The following is a 14,603-nucleotide window of genomic DNA, read 5'->3' on the forward strand; positions in this document are numbered from 1 at the left end:
TTCCCAAATTGATTGGAATCACATGTATGAGATTTTAGTATCTCATTATAAGCTATAGAAACATTTTGAGATATTTGTCCCCTCAGAAATAAGGACTTGAACCCATGTAGTCAAATTTCCTATTAGCATATTTGGCGAATTCTTTTTCTTTAGAAATTATTGGACCCTCTTCTGAACTTATTATCATGCAGTCCCAATTGTATTGATTAGCACTTTGTGTTCTTGGCGTGGTTTGACTTAATTCTCTACATTTACATTTAATCTTATCTACTTAGGAAATAGAGATGAATACAAATTGATGCTAAGTAAATGCACTTTCAACAGAAGAAACAAGCCACGTAGAGCATATTTAGTTTTTTCTCTTCTGTATGACAATTATTTTGTATACATCACATTGACTGTTCCCCTTTTGAGTACAATTGTGGACCCATAGCTTTTATAGACCCTGATGGAATATAGGCAGATCGACTAGTAGATTATGTTTCAAGTATTTGTGCGTGTGTGTGCATGTGTGTGTGTGTGTGTTTAGTTCTTACTTAAGGTGTCAACTGTAAAAGTTTGTTTTGAAAGACAATACTCTAGAAAACCAGAAATGTGAAAATAAAAGGCATCACAGCAAGGTGCTGTGCACGGTTCCAGAAAGGAACACTCAACCTGAACACTGCAGCGACCAAATGTGTATAAAGCCGCAGTGAAAGAAATCACCCGCACTTAGGAAGAGTATCAGTGTTGCACACTAGCTGGACACTCAGATGTCAACAATGAAACAGGTTAATAAGCTGAGGGCTGAGATCAGGACTTAAGAATTTATCCCCAGTCTTCATTAAGGCTATTTGACAAGATCATGTTTTAGTTATTACTTTTAAGGTTAACTCAAAACACAACATTCACATCTCAATTCATCCTTAAATTTTTCCCATTGAAGCTGTTTGGGACCATAAACATCTTGGTTAGCAACATCAGCTTTCCCATCAGGCAGAAAATATCTTGAAAATACACTTAGCTTTATTAGTAACAGTTTTCTCATCTGTAAAATGGAGGTAATATCTACTTTATAGGGTTTTATTGCAGATTCAATAAAACAATCTAAGGCAAGCATTTAACATAATGTCTGATACATAGTGTACAAGTTATTAGTATTACTGTTATTTTTATTAATTTCAAGTTCTCTAAGAGTCTTTTATGTGCTACCCTGCGTGGATGAGCATGAGGCGTGGTTTGCGGTCCGTTAGGTAGATGTGGGGCAAAGAATAACAATTACAGGTGAGCACTCACCAAGCAGAAGAGTAAATTTCTTCTAAGTGAAATACTGAGATTCAAAGAGGACAGTAAATTGGGGGTTCAGGCCATAGTCAGAGAAATTGGACGGCAAGGCGTTTTTTAAATTGCCTTCTTTTGGTCTCAAAAACAACATTGTTTTGAGTTCCATGTATGTGTCCAGCATTTACAACAGGGAAGCCTCGAACTTAGTAACCACACTATATTCATGTAGTGAGTCATACAGACCGTTACTGGGCACCTTCTGCATGTCAGATTCACAGCCATGTCCTGTGCAGAATATAATGAAGAGTCCCTGGACCTGAGGTGGACAGGCAAACAACTGCTAACACAGAAGGTAAGTTAATAACTGAGAAAGTAGCAGTATCCACAAAGTGCTGGGGAGCACCAAGGAGGAAGTGATTTATTCTTTCTGGGCACATGAGAAAAGGCTTCACAATCGACATTTACCTTTAGTCTTGAAAACCATTAGAGGATGGAGAGAATGTGGTTGTTTGTACAGAGAACTCCCCTAATCTAAGTGTACTAGCAATCAGTTTCACAGTGACTCATCTATCTGACAGAGAGAACGCCACCAAAGATACTGCAGAGATATATAGCATAATTAATGCCAAAGTTCAAGAAGATTGACTGCAGCTGGAATACATGGGGTGGACTCGGGGAGAGACAAGAGAGGATGTTGATAGTTTGATCAAGATGTCTTGGTAAAAAGCAAAGAAAGAGTTAAGCATCTACATAGGATAGTGGCCATTAGAGAATGAAACAAATGGGAAAGAGCAATTGAAAGAGGAAATTTCACCAAAAATGGTAGCTGCCTGACTGTGAAAGGAACGAAATGGAGAAGGCTCAAAGATGACTGAGGTTTGAGAAATTTACCCTAAATTATTATAATTAATGAAGCAAACAGACTTACAAAAGAGGGAATCAGAAATGTACGCTCCTCAATGACTCCCTGGCTATGAGGACTGCTGTATTTCAAGTGAAAGTGCAGTTGTATTCATGTTTCAAAAATTAGGTAGGCTTCTAAGGAAATACATGGCATAAATAAATGCTTTTGGTTGGCGTGCAGAACTTGCTAATCGTCCGCTCAATATATTTTCTTTCTTTCTTACTAACAGCATATGGACCAATGTGATGCCTAATCAAAGGGTTTCTATTTCGTAGCTTTTTTTTTCTTACATCCAGGAATGGCATACACCATTTTGATTGATGAAAATCAGTAAATGGAGGGTTTCTGAATCTTTCCAGATGTAGGAGTGACTCTTCCTTTGCTATTGTTTCCCTTCCTCTTGCCTAAAAAGTGCAAATGGGAACTAGAATTAGACCAACCATCTAAAGCACAGATGACCAAGAGAATGAAATCACAAACTGAAAGGGTCCACTGATGATGTGGGGGACACCGCAGCAGTGCAGGCTGAAACAGACTTCAGGTTGGACTGTCCAGGCTGTCTCTCGGCATCTTGTCACTGCGGTTGACTTACTTTTGTTACTCTGGTTGGGTTTCTGTTACGTAGAGTCAGAAGCAACCCGACTGATGTACTTGGTTTGTAGAAATTTAGGAATTTTGATGACACATCATATTGTGATATTCATACCTAGCCTGATTTTAAGAAGGGAAATTTTGCAGAGTCCATTATAAGAGTCTACAGTATAACTTTGTCACTTCTCCTTCCAGTTTGGCTCCATCCTATCACATGTGAAACCATAATCCTCAAGGAAAAAGAGACGTGCGAATAGTTTCTAGTGTATGTGTCTTATCTTCTCTCTGATCTTGCACAATCCCAAAACTCTACCCTCACCTTTCAACATAAAGTTAGTATTTCCATTAGAATGTCACAATCTATCTAATTTTATGTATGGTTAGTGGGGCGGGCATACTTCTTATTAGACTGTCATAAAACAATAGAGGAAAAAGGATGCAGAGAAATAGCAAAGGTATGCTCAAGTAATTAGTTAGAACTACAGACAGATCAAAAAGAAGGCCATCGTGCAAATGCCAGGCCATTCAGGGTTATTTCACCTTGAGGAGATAATGTCAGATTCCTGCCTTGGATATAAAAGAAGTTTTGAAAGTCTTTCTGCCTATTTCCAAATCTTATCTGAAGATCATTTCTGATCTGTGAAGTTTTCCCTCTGTTTGCAGGAAAAAATAAGGAAAACAAAGATAATATTTACATATATTTTACTCAACAATATTTACTTAAAAGCAGTTCTTTAATTTGATATTTACTTTTTCTTCTTGTCTTAGTATACAAATAGACTTTCTAATGAAAGTTTTGTGACTTTAGATAATAGATCTAGTTCTTAAAATATTACATGAAGAATAAACAGTCTCCTGCTTCATTCTTTTCCCTATTAAATATGTGTGTATCCAAATATATGTAACAAATTTATGAAATCTATTTATTTGGTTTTATTTGGTTGTGAATCGAAAGTCAGACTTTAATCTTGTGCCCCTCAAATAAAATTTCTTTATTTTTATTTTTATGTTTTTGAGAGACTCTTGCTCTGTGGCTAGAGTGCAGTGGCTCAATCTCAGCTTGCTGCAACCTCTACCTCCTGGGTTCAAACGATTCTCATGGGATTACAGGTGTGCACCAGCCTACCCAGCTAATTTTTTTATCTTTAGTAGAGATGGGGTTTCATCATTTTCCCCAGGCTGGTCTCGAACTTCTGACCTCAAGTGATCTGCCCGCCTCAGCCTGCCAAAGTGCTGGGATTATAGATACGAGCCACCGTGCCCAGCCTCAAATACAGTTTTTTCTTTTATATCAACCTTCCAACCCAATCTTAAATGTCGCTCTGTCCAGATGCCTAGTTCTATAGCTTCCTCTGTGTCCTCTGTGTATAGAAAAGATAATTTAAGAATTCTCAAACGTCCAAAGCTTCATCTCAAGAGTATTTCCTCCCATCCTCTTTCTTCCTACTTACGCTTCTAAGAACACATATTTAGTACCTTTTATACACCAAACACCAGCTGGTCATAGTGTGCACCTATAATCACAGCTACTCTGGAAGCAGAAGCTGAGGTGGAAGGATCACTTGAGCCCCGGAGGTCAAGGCTTCAGTGAACCATGATCACAGCTCTGCACTCCAGCCTGGGTAACAGAACAGGACCCTGACCCTAGAAAATAAAATAAATCGTATCAATCCTGTGCAAATCCAGAAGCATGGAGAGAAAAGGCTAGAGAGAAAAGAGGAAAGAGAAACCAAGGCTCCAAGTTCAGGTAGCTCACAGCCTGTGGGTAAAGCAAGGGCAAAGCAGCTCCATTACAAAGAGTAGAGCTGTTGAAGTGGGAATGGGTGCTCTGGGAGCAGGGAGGAAGGAGTGCTCAACTTTAAGAGTATCACTGTATATTCTGAGAAAAGCGGCGGAGTCTTGAGCAGTAAGCAATGGTGCTTCCAGTGGGTTAGAGAAAGGAAGGGAAGTTATTCCAAACACAAAGACTTCCAAGTATGAGAGGTTTCAGCATGCTAAAGTAACTTAAACTAGTATGTAGAGGAGCTGCAGATTAAAATCCAGAGATGAAGGGCCTTGTTTATTTTACAAAATAACGGTCTCCAAATCTATGGAGCTTTAAAGAGATAGGCATATGTATATTTTGATTCAGTAGATATGTTGTCATGACCTGAGCTCCATATAACTGAAAAACAATCAGATGTGGACACTGACACCAAAGATGACGAGCCATGAAAAGTTACAACACAGGGGAAGGCATGATCAGGTTTACATTTTAGGAAGTTTGATCTGGTGGCCTTAGGAAAGCAGGGGTAGAGTCAGCAGACACTATACAGTGGGGAGCAGCTGATACAGTTGACAAATATGAGTACTTAAACGAATAGAGTAGGAGTAGAATTAGAGATAAGGTACCCTTTCACAACACTCATGATTCTGAAACCTCAGTACAGGGAGGGGGTGGTAGTTTGCTGAGGAAGAAGATGTGTTTTAGACTTACTGCATTCAAATTTCCTTCAGATAGAACCTGGAATTATAAGTCTTTATAATTTAAAAGGAAATTTATGATTAGGATGCCATGGAAATTAAATATTTGTGTACTGGGTGGTAAAGGGAATACCCCCTTACTCTTTAAATTATATTACTTAGACAACCTCTTAATATCATAAGGTACATCTTACCTTCTCAAGCGTAAAAATCTTATTTAAAACGTTAAATTTAATCTGAAGTTTCTGGGAAACAAAGGTTAAGAAATGAAGAAATTCAGAGTGATAGATTATATGTTACCCTAACCCACCATATTAATTTCAGTTAAGTTATCTGATATGGTTTGGCTCTGTGTCCCCACCCAAAGCTCATCTTGAATTGTACGCCCATAATTCCCACACATTATGGGAGAGACTCTATGAAAGATAATTTGAATCATGGGGGTGGTTCCCCCATACTCTTCTCATGGTAGTGAATAAATCTTATGAGATCTGGCGGTTTTATCAGGGGTTTCTGCTTTTTTATCATCCTTGTTTTCTCTTGTCACTTAAATGTAAGAAGTGCCTTTCACGTCTCACCATGATCTGAAGGCTCCCAGCCACATGGAACTGTAAGTCCAACTATACTCATTTTTCTTCTCAGTCTCGGGTATGTGTTTATCAGCAGTGTGAAAACGGACTAATACAGTGAATTGGTACAGCAGAGTGGGTGGTAACTGACAAGATACCTGAGAATGAGCAAGCAACTTTCGAACTGGGTAACAGGTAGAGGCTGCAGCAGTGTGGAGGGCTCAGAAGATGGAAAATGTGGGAAAGTTTAGAACCTCCTAGAGAGGCCGGGCGCGGTGGCTCATGCCTGTAATCCCGGCACTTTGGGAGGCCGAGGCGGGTGGATCACGTAGTCAGGAGATCGAGACCATCCTGGTCAACATGGGGAAACCCCATCTCTACTAAAAATACTAAAAATGAGCTGGGCACGGTGGCGCGTGCCTGTAATCCCAGCTACTCAGGAGGCTGAGGCAGGAGAATTGCCTGAATCCAGGAAGCAGAGGTTGTGGTGAGCCGAGATCGCGCCATTGCACTCCAGCCTCGGTAACAAGAGCGAAACTCCATCTCAAAAAAATATATATAAATAAATAAATACATAAATAAAATAAAATTTAAAAACCTGGCTGGGCACAGTGGTTCATGCTCATAATCTCAGCACTTTAGGAGGCTGAGGCAGGTGGATTACTTGACCCCAGTAGTGTGAGATGAGCCTGGGCAACATAGCGAGACCCCATCTTGAAATTTAAAAGAAAAAAAGGCCGGGCGCAGTGGCTCAAGCCTGTAATCCCAGGCTGAGGCTGGTGGATCACAAGGTCAAGAGATCGAGACCATCCTGGTCAACGTGGTGAAACCCCATCTCTACTAAAAATACAAAAAATTAGCTGGGCACGGTGGCGCGTGCCTGTAATCCCAGCTACTCAGGAGGCTGAGGCAGGAGAATTGCCTGAACCCAGGAAGCGGAGGTTGCGGTGAGCCGAGATCGCGCCATTGCACTCCAGCCTGGGTAATGAGAGTGAAACTCCGTCTCAAAAAAAAAAACAGAACCTCCTAGAGACTTGTTGAATGGCTTTGGCAAAAATGGTGATAGTGATATGAGCAATAAGGTTTGGGCTGAGTGGTTTCAGATGCAGAGGAGGAACTTGAGAACTGGAACAAAGGTGACTCTTGCTGTGCATTAGTAAAGAGAACGGTGGCATTTTGCCCCTACTCTAGAGATTTGTGGAGCTTCTAACTTAAGAGAGATGATTTAGGGTATCTGACGGAAGAAATTTCTAAGCAGCAAAGGATACAAGAGGTGGCTTGGGTGCTGTTAAAAGCATTCAATTTTTAAAGGGAAAAAGAGCATGAAAGTTTGGAAAATTTGCAGCCTGACAATGCAACAGAAAAAAAAAAACCATTTTTCAAGGAGAAATTCAAGCTGGGTGCAGAAATTGGCATAACAAGGAGCTGAATGTTAACCCCCACGACAATGGTGAAAATGTTTCCAAGGCATGCCACAGGTCTTCACGTCAGCTCCTCCCATCACAGACCTGGAATCTTAGGAGGAAAAACGTTTCCTGGGTTGGGCCCAGGATCCCCATGTTCTGTGCAGCCTAGGGTCTCTGTACCCTGCGTCCAATTCCACTCCAGCTATTGTTAAAAGGGACCAAGGTACAGCTCATGGTTTCAGAGAGCACAAGCCCCAAATCCTGACCCCTTCCACATGGTGTTGAGTCTGCAGGTACCCAGAAGTCAATAATTGAGGTTTGGGAACCTCCACCTAGATTTCAGAATATGTATGGAAATGTCAGGCAAAAGTGTGCTGCAGAGGCAGGGCTCTCATGGAGAATCTCTGCTAGGACAGTGCAGAAGGGAAATGTGGGGTTGGAACCCCCACACGGAGTCCATACGGGGGCACCTCCTAGTGGAGCTGTGAGAAGAGGGCCACCATCCTCCAGACCCCAGAATGGTAGATCCATCTAGAGCTTCCACCACATACCCGGAAAAGCCACAGATACTCAATGCCGGCCTATGAAAGCAGCCAGGAGAGGGGCTGTACCTGCAAAGCCATAAGGGTGGAGTTCCCCGAGACTATGGGAACCTCCCCTTTCTATCAGCTTGACCTAGAGGTGAGACATAGAGTCAAAGGAAATCACTTTGGAGCTTTAAAATTTGAGTGCCCCACTGAATTTCAGACTCCCATGGGCCCTGTAACCCCTTTGTTTTTCCCAATTTCTCCCATTTGGAATGGCTGTATTTACCCAATACCTGTACCAGCATTGTGTCTAGGAAGTATGTAGCCTGCCTCATTTTACAGGCTCATAGGCAGAGGGCCTTGCCTTGTCTCAGATGAGACTTTGTACTGTGGACTTTTGGGTTAATGCCAAAATGAGTTCAGCCTTTGGGGGACTGTTGGGAAGGCATAATTGGTTTTGAAATGTGAAGATATGAGAATTGGAGGGGCTAGGGGTGGAATGATACGGTTTTACTCTGTGTCCCCACCCAAATCTTATCTTGAATTGTACTCCCAGAATTGCCATTGTGGGAAGGATCCAGAAGGGGATAATTTGAGTCGTGGTGGTGGTCTCCCCCATACTGTTCTGTGGTAGTGAGTAAGTCTCACCTGAACTGATGGTTTTATTAGGGGTTTCTGCTTTTACATCTTCCTCATTTTCTCTTTCCACCACCATGTAAGAAGTGCCTTTCACTTCCCACCACGATCTGAGGCCTCCCAGCCATTTGGAACAGTAAGTCCAATTGACCTCTTTTTCTTCCCAGTCTTAGGTATGTCTTTATCAGCAGCATGAAATGGACAAATACATCATCGTTTCAAGGTTTCCTTTTTACTTAGTGCCGAAACAGAATTCTAACAAGAATTATCAACATTTCATTCAGTTCTAAATAATTTCAAGTACTGTTCTTTACTGTGTTTACTTCTCTCAAAACCGTTTCTTCCACTTGTCCTTCAAAAAGACTATTGGGGCTACAGCTAGATAGAACTGATAATTCTGAAATTTTGGATTTCATTTATCCACGTAGTTTTTTCACACACAGTGAACCACGCGAAACACAATGACAGATGGTAACGTATCGGTGTTACAGATTACTTGCTGTCCTGCTTCAAAGTCAGGGTATAAAGCTAAATGGTTAAAATAATTTTTTTAACTCTTTCAGTTATATCTCATAGACTTCTTAATAAGAGAAACAGCTAGTGTATCCCTGGCATTTAGATAAGAACTCCTCTACTCTTCCCCCTCACCACCCCCAGCACCATCACACACATCCCTAGTTACTGAGATTCTACACAGGCTTTAGGAGGAGACTAACCCTTCCAATGGTTGACAGCCCTCTTCACCCAGCATTTTTTCTTTCAAGCCTAAATCCTTCGTGTTTCACTTTTAGCCTTTAGTAGTGGTAGATAAAAAATGCTTATCAACTGTTCTCTGAATAAGAAACTTAAAATACTCATAGATAATCTCAAAATCGTTCCTCATCCAGAATAATCCCCAATCTTTGACCTTTCCTCAAAGGTCTTCTTTTCCAAAACTTATATAATCTTGGAGGCTTTCTTCTGAACGTTTTTGATGCTTTTCACATACATTTTTGGTTGTGGAGTTCAGAAGTGGGCAGAGTAGTCTGCCTGGTGGGAAATACATTAAGAGCCATTGCTAATGAGAACCACAGTGTATATTGTAGCTACTTTATATATATGAATATTATGCTTTTTTTCTAATGAAAGATGCACCTTTACTAATTCATTGACCATTTGTGTAGTTCCACTATAGAGCGTATATATTTTCCCACATGTAGCTGGAGAATCCCCATGGTATTTGTATAGTTTGACACTCTCTGTTTTTGTCACAGGTGAACGTGCATGTCCATATCTGTCATGCTGGAACTTGATCCAGCACATTTGTGAGTGTATCTTCTACTTTATACTAAAACTCTTTAGAATTCTTAGTAAGTCTCTCAAATTGCTAAATATCTTTACCTCTCCCAGGCCTGTTTTGCGAGCTCTCTCTCTTTTGTCAGCCAGCTGACAAATAAAAATATTATGCACTGAGCCCACACTAACTCTCATGGAGCCCGCTTGCCCATTGATTACTATTCTTGAGGTATAATTTTGAGTTTTGTGTCCTTTTGGATGCCACCCTAGGGTGAGCAGTTGGTAAAACTGGAGAGTGGGCTAGTTGCTAGAAGCTCATATGAGGAGGAGTTAATTAAGGCATTCGGGAGACCAAAGGAAAAGGTGAAAGCAGAATTTTTAAAATGCTGGATAACAAAAGAGCCAGATATGGAGCCTGTAAGGGAGTGAAACCTGAAGGAGACCAGAGGCAGGCACAGCACTCAATGTCATGGGCTGGGATCCAGGTTTTCAAAGTAAGGGCAACAAAAATATGTGAAGCTTAAATGGGGAGAAGGGGAACAGCAGATGCTCATTACCCAAGAACAATCTCTCCCACAAGTAGTTTAGACTTACCTTTATGATCCGATTTGGTAGTGTTCAGGATATGGCAGCCCAGCTTACAAGGCCTGGGAGAGTACATCAATGCTGGATAGTGCAAACGCATTTCCCAATTGATTGCCTAGCATGTTATTAATGAAAAAGAAATGATTCAAGTTGGGAATCATTATCGTTACCCATTGATTCTACCAAATCTAGCACTATCTCAATTTTTTTAAAAAAACGTTATTGTTTAGAAAAATAAAAATGCAAAGCCCTTTTTATTGTCCTGCAAGACTATTTCTGAGATTAAAAATTACAGATTCTATATTCTTAAATAAGTCAGGATCATTTTCTAGCTCTTTAAACAGGTATCCTTCTCCCTGCTACACACAATACATAAGGGAACATTTAGCCCCGTGCCTCATATGCGATCCCTTACTGTGTGCAACCCCCTAGAATACACAATAAAAAGATAAATGAAAAGCACATCAGCAATGCACCCAGTGGTGGGAATCCAGCCAGTGATGGTTGCAGATGTTTTGTTTGAATCAGTGACTGCGTTGAGGGGGAGAATGCCCATTATAGAAAAGAGAGCATTGCCAAGGAATTTGGGGAGGAAAGAACACACTCTCACAAATAGCTTTTATCTCGAACATGCATATTGAATATACGTGTCTCACAGCGCTTCCCTCCAGATTGCCTTGTTTACTACATAAAGGTTATTGATTGTATTTATGCATCATTTATAGTTATTCTTTTATCTTATTTTATCAATAACTTTTTACTGTTTGGAACAGTAAGCTAAAGAGTGTCTGAAATGGAGTTGATATCCCACTGCCTTCAGTTAAAAGATTCTATAGTTTTCCAAATCCCGAAATAACGTACCTGGTTTCCTGCACCGTTACAGCCTCAACGTCTGCCTCACCGTAATACGCCGTGTGCTCCAGCCACACCGCATTTTCCCCTTATCCCCGATAGCCGTGTTCCATGATGCCTCCTGTTTCTACCCATGCTGTTCCCTCCGCCTGGAATATTCCAGCTGTTTCTTGTCTCTTCCTGCTAAACATTAATTCACCTGCCAGGTACCTTCTCTGAAGAAACTGCTGTGAGAAATCCTCTCTAATGTGCACGGCTGTTGGATACACTGTTGTCAGTGTTCCTTTAACAACACACTCAACGTTACTGTGAGTAATTTGATCACAAACTTTTTTTTTTTTTTTTTTTTTTGTATCCTCTACTAGACTGTGAGTGCCTTAAAAGTCCTCCAGGATCTATAACAGTATCTCACACATAATGGGTGCTTAAAAAATGCTCGATTAATCAATCAATCAGTTGAACAATGCAGTTTACCATCCTAGAATATTAACACAATTCTAAGAATCTCCAGATCAGTAATTTAGGACTGAAGTATTCAAAAAGGTTCCAAAGAAGCTGATGAGCTTGAAGAAGAAAACGTAGTAAAAAATTAACTGAGAATAAAGCGAGGCTCAATTTACAGTGTAACTCACAGAAAACCAGATGTTCCTGTTTCCAGGAGAGCCCAGAGAGACAAATGGTTGGCTGAGCCTCCCAGCTGCTGGGCCTAAATGACACTGCTACAGGCAATGCTGATTCCACAAATCAAGTGTACAGCGTCTCTGTCACATTCGGGGTACTACAAGATGTGCACAGCCTCACCTTTAACATTTTCCCCTGACTCGTGAATATTAAAGTGGGATACCAGAGTATCCATAATTCTAATGAAATGGACAAACGTGAGAGTCCTCTGTCTTTTGCATGCCAAGTCTTTCTTCATTAAAACAAAACAAAATAAAGCAAAACCACGAAATCAGACTTGATTCTCTAAATACTAGTTAAGACAATACAATCAGCTTAACTCAACAGCTTTGGTTTAAAGTGGCGGGAGGAAGAGAGAGGTTCTGTGAAGGCGAAAGATCTCAAGCTAGAGTCACATGTTTTCCTTAGCTTCACCTGAGATTCAACAAAACGATATTTGTTATTAGCTTTATTAATAATCTCTCCTGAGACTTGGAGCACGTCCTAGGTGAGCCACATATTATTATATAAGTTTGGTACAAAAGTGACTAAATATTAAGACAAAAGGGACATGTTTCAGTTCTTTCAGTATTGTTTTGTATGAGGGATGTTAAAGAAAATAAACAATGCATTACGTGAAACAGCAGGTTTGTCAAAATGCTAAGGTAGTATACAATGGAGAGAAGGAAAGCACGTTTACCCAATCTGCCTTCTGGAAATGGCAGAATTCCAGATTGTTCGGAATAAGAACCTGTGATAGAGAAGAACGCTTTGTGAACCCCTGAACACTCTCAGTGTGTTAAAATGGCTATTGTCCCTGATGATAAAATCTACTGTTTATGATTCTGTTTTACAGCTTGCAGTTCCCTTTCATCCTCTCCTGAAAAGTCTCACATTAATAAACATAAATGAAAAATATTTCTGGTCTAAAATGAAACCCTATAGCTTTGATGGATCATTAAACCCCACTCACAGATCCTTTCCTTGGTCCAATCTGAAGTTTTTGTGGTGGGAATGTTAATTTTTTTAACACCCAGAAACCATTTTAGTTCAATTTCTTTGACAGAGGCTCAGAGGGAATGAAACAACTTAGCAAGACTGGCCTTGGTGCTTTCCATGCCCCAAGCAAGCAAACAAGAATACGATTATAGAGGCCCTGAATGGAATCAGAAACGGGAGAGAGGTTTTCTCCCCCCACAAGAGGCTTCTTGAAGACAAACAACTTCAAGATGCAATCTGTGAAATCTGGGAAAGACACTCGACACCTGCTACAAGTCCCTGTGATTTTGCAGTCTGTCCTGAACATCAGCACCTGAAGATACAGCTCTTGAACTTCTGTTTCCTGCTGGACATGAGTAACTGCCTGGTTTTGAATTTGGGAAGCCGGAGGCACCCTAGACTCATTGACAGACACAGAGGAGATGCCAAGGGCTGCTTTCAATTTGAGCCTGAAGTTTTACATTTTAAGAAGACAAATGAACAGCATTACCTGTTTACTTCAATATTGACAAAGGGAAAGCCTGTGGCCCCCGTGCACCTGTTAATACTTGCTCCTTTTCCTGATGTGACCCATGCAGCTGCTCATTTCAATGAGCCCAGGGCCAGTCTTGGCATTTACCCATGGAAACAACACCACACAAAGAAGTGCCTCTGTGCATTCTCCCTGGCATCCTTCCAAGTCACATTCGGCTTCAGCACATTTTACCAACCTGTCTCTCTGAGTGCAAGGTCTGGCTGGACATTTAAGTCCCTAAAAACTCAGCAAATCCTTTTGTTTCATTTAGCCATTCTTTTTCAGAGATGAGTCTCACTCTGTCATCCAGGCTGGAGTGCAGTGACATAACCAGATCTCCCTGCAGCCTCAAACTCCTAGGCTCAAGGGATCCTTCTGCCTCAGCCTCCCGAGTACTGGTTCTTTCTAATTTTCCTTCTGAAATTTCAATTCTTCTTTGCACCTCTATTTTTTTCTCTCAACCTTTATTGTTTTTCCTCTCTACCTCAATACAGGAAAGGGCCCTTGTTTTAGTTTTCAAAGTGTAGCAACAACAAAAAGATGAAAGAAAACGAAACACTGATGTTAACTTTTCCTAGTTTGTCAAATACAAATAATCTCAATACTCAAGCCTGTAATTCCAGCACTTTGGGAGGCCGAGGCGGGTGGATCACAAGGTCAGGAGATCAAGACCATCTTGGTTAAGATGGTGAAACCCTGTCTCTACTAAAAATACAAAAAATTAGCTGGGCATGGTGGCGCGTGCCTGTAATCCCAGCTACTCAGGAGGCTGAGGCAGGAGAATTGCCTGGACCCAGGAGGCGGAGGTTGCGGTGAGCCGAGATCGCGCCATTGCACTCCAGCCTGGGTAACAAGAGTGAAACTCCGTCTCAAAAATAATAATAATAATAATCTCAATAAAAAAGGATTCCCTAGCTTGCTTCTCTTTTTTTCAGTGTTAAATTTGTTCTCAAAATTAGGTTGTTTGGTTATCAGAAGGGACTGCAGACCCTCCCACTTCACTCACCACGATCATTACTTTTGTGGTTTGGTCAAAAGATAGGGCGAAGACAATTCGGTGATGAACACTTCTGCTGCGACTTACCTTCTGAATTACTCCTAAAAGCCTCGCCATTCCCTCCCTGTCTTTCCCAAGCACCACCAGACATTACTTTTTCATATGAGTTATATTGAATGTGTCCTTTCATGACATGCCTAAGAGATGCTTAAAGACATTTTTTTATTCACTTCCCAAATCTTCCCTGTTGTTAGCACAGGAAATTTATTACCTCATAGGCAAAGACCATGCTCTTACTTTTAGTGAAGCTCAGTCTTGCTGGGAGACATGTGATATATGCCCAGTGCCGGTAAAGTTCCTTC

Source organism: Callithrix jacchus, chromosome 9 (genome assembly GCF_049354715.1).
Source record: "Callithrix jacchus isolate 240 chromosome 9, calJac240_pri, whole genome shotgun sequence".
NCBI lineage: Eukaryota > Metazoa > Chordata > Mammalia > Primates > Cebidae > Callithrix > Callithrix jacchus.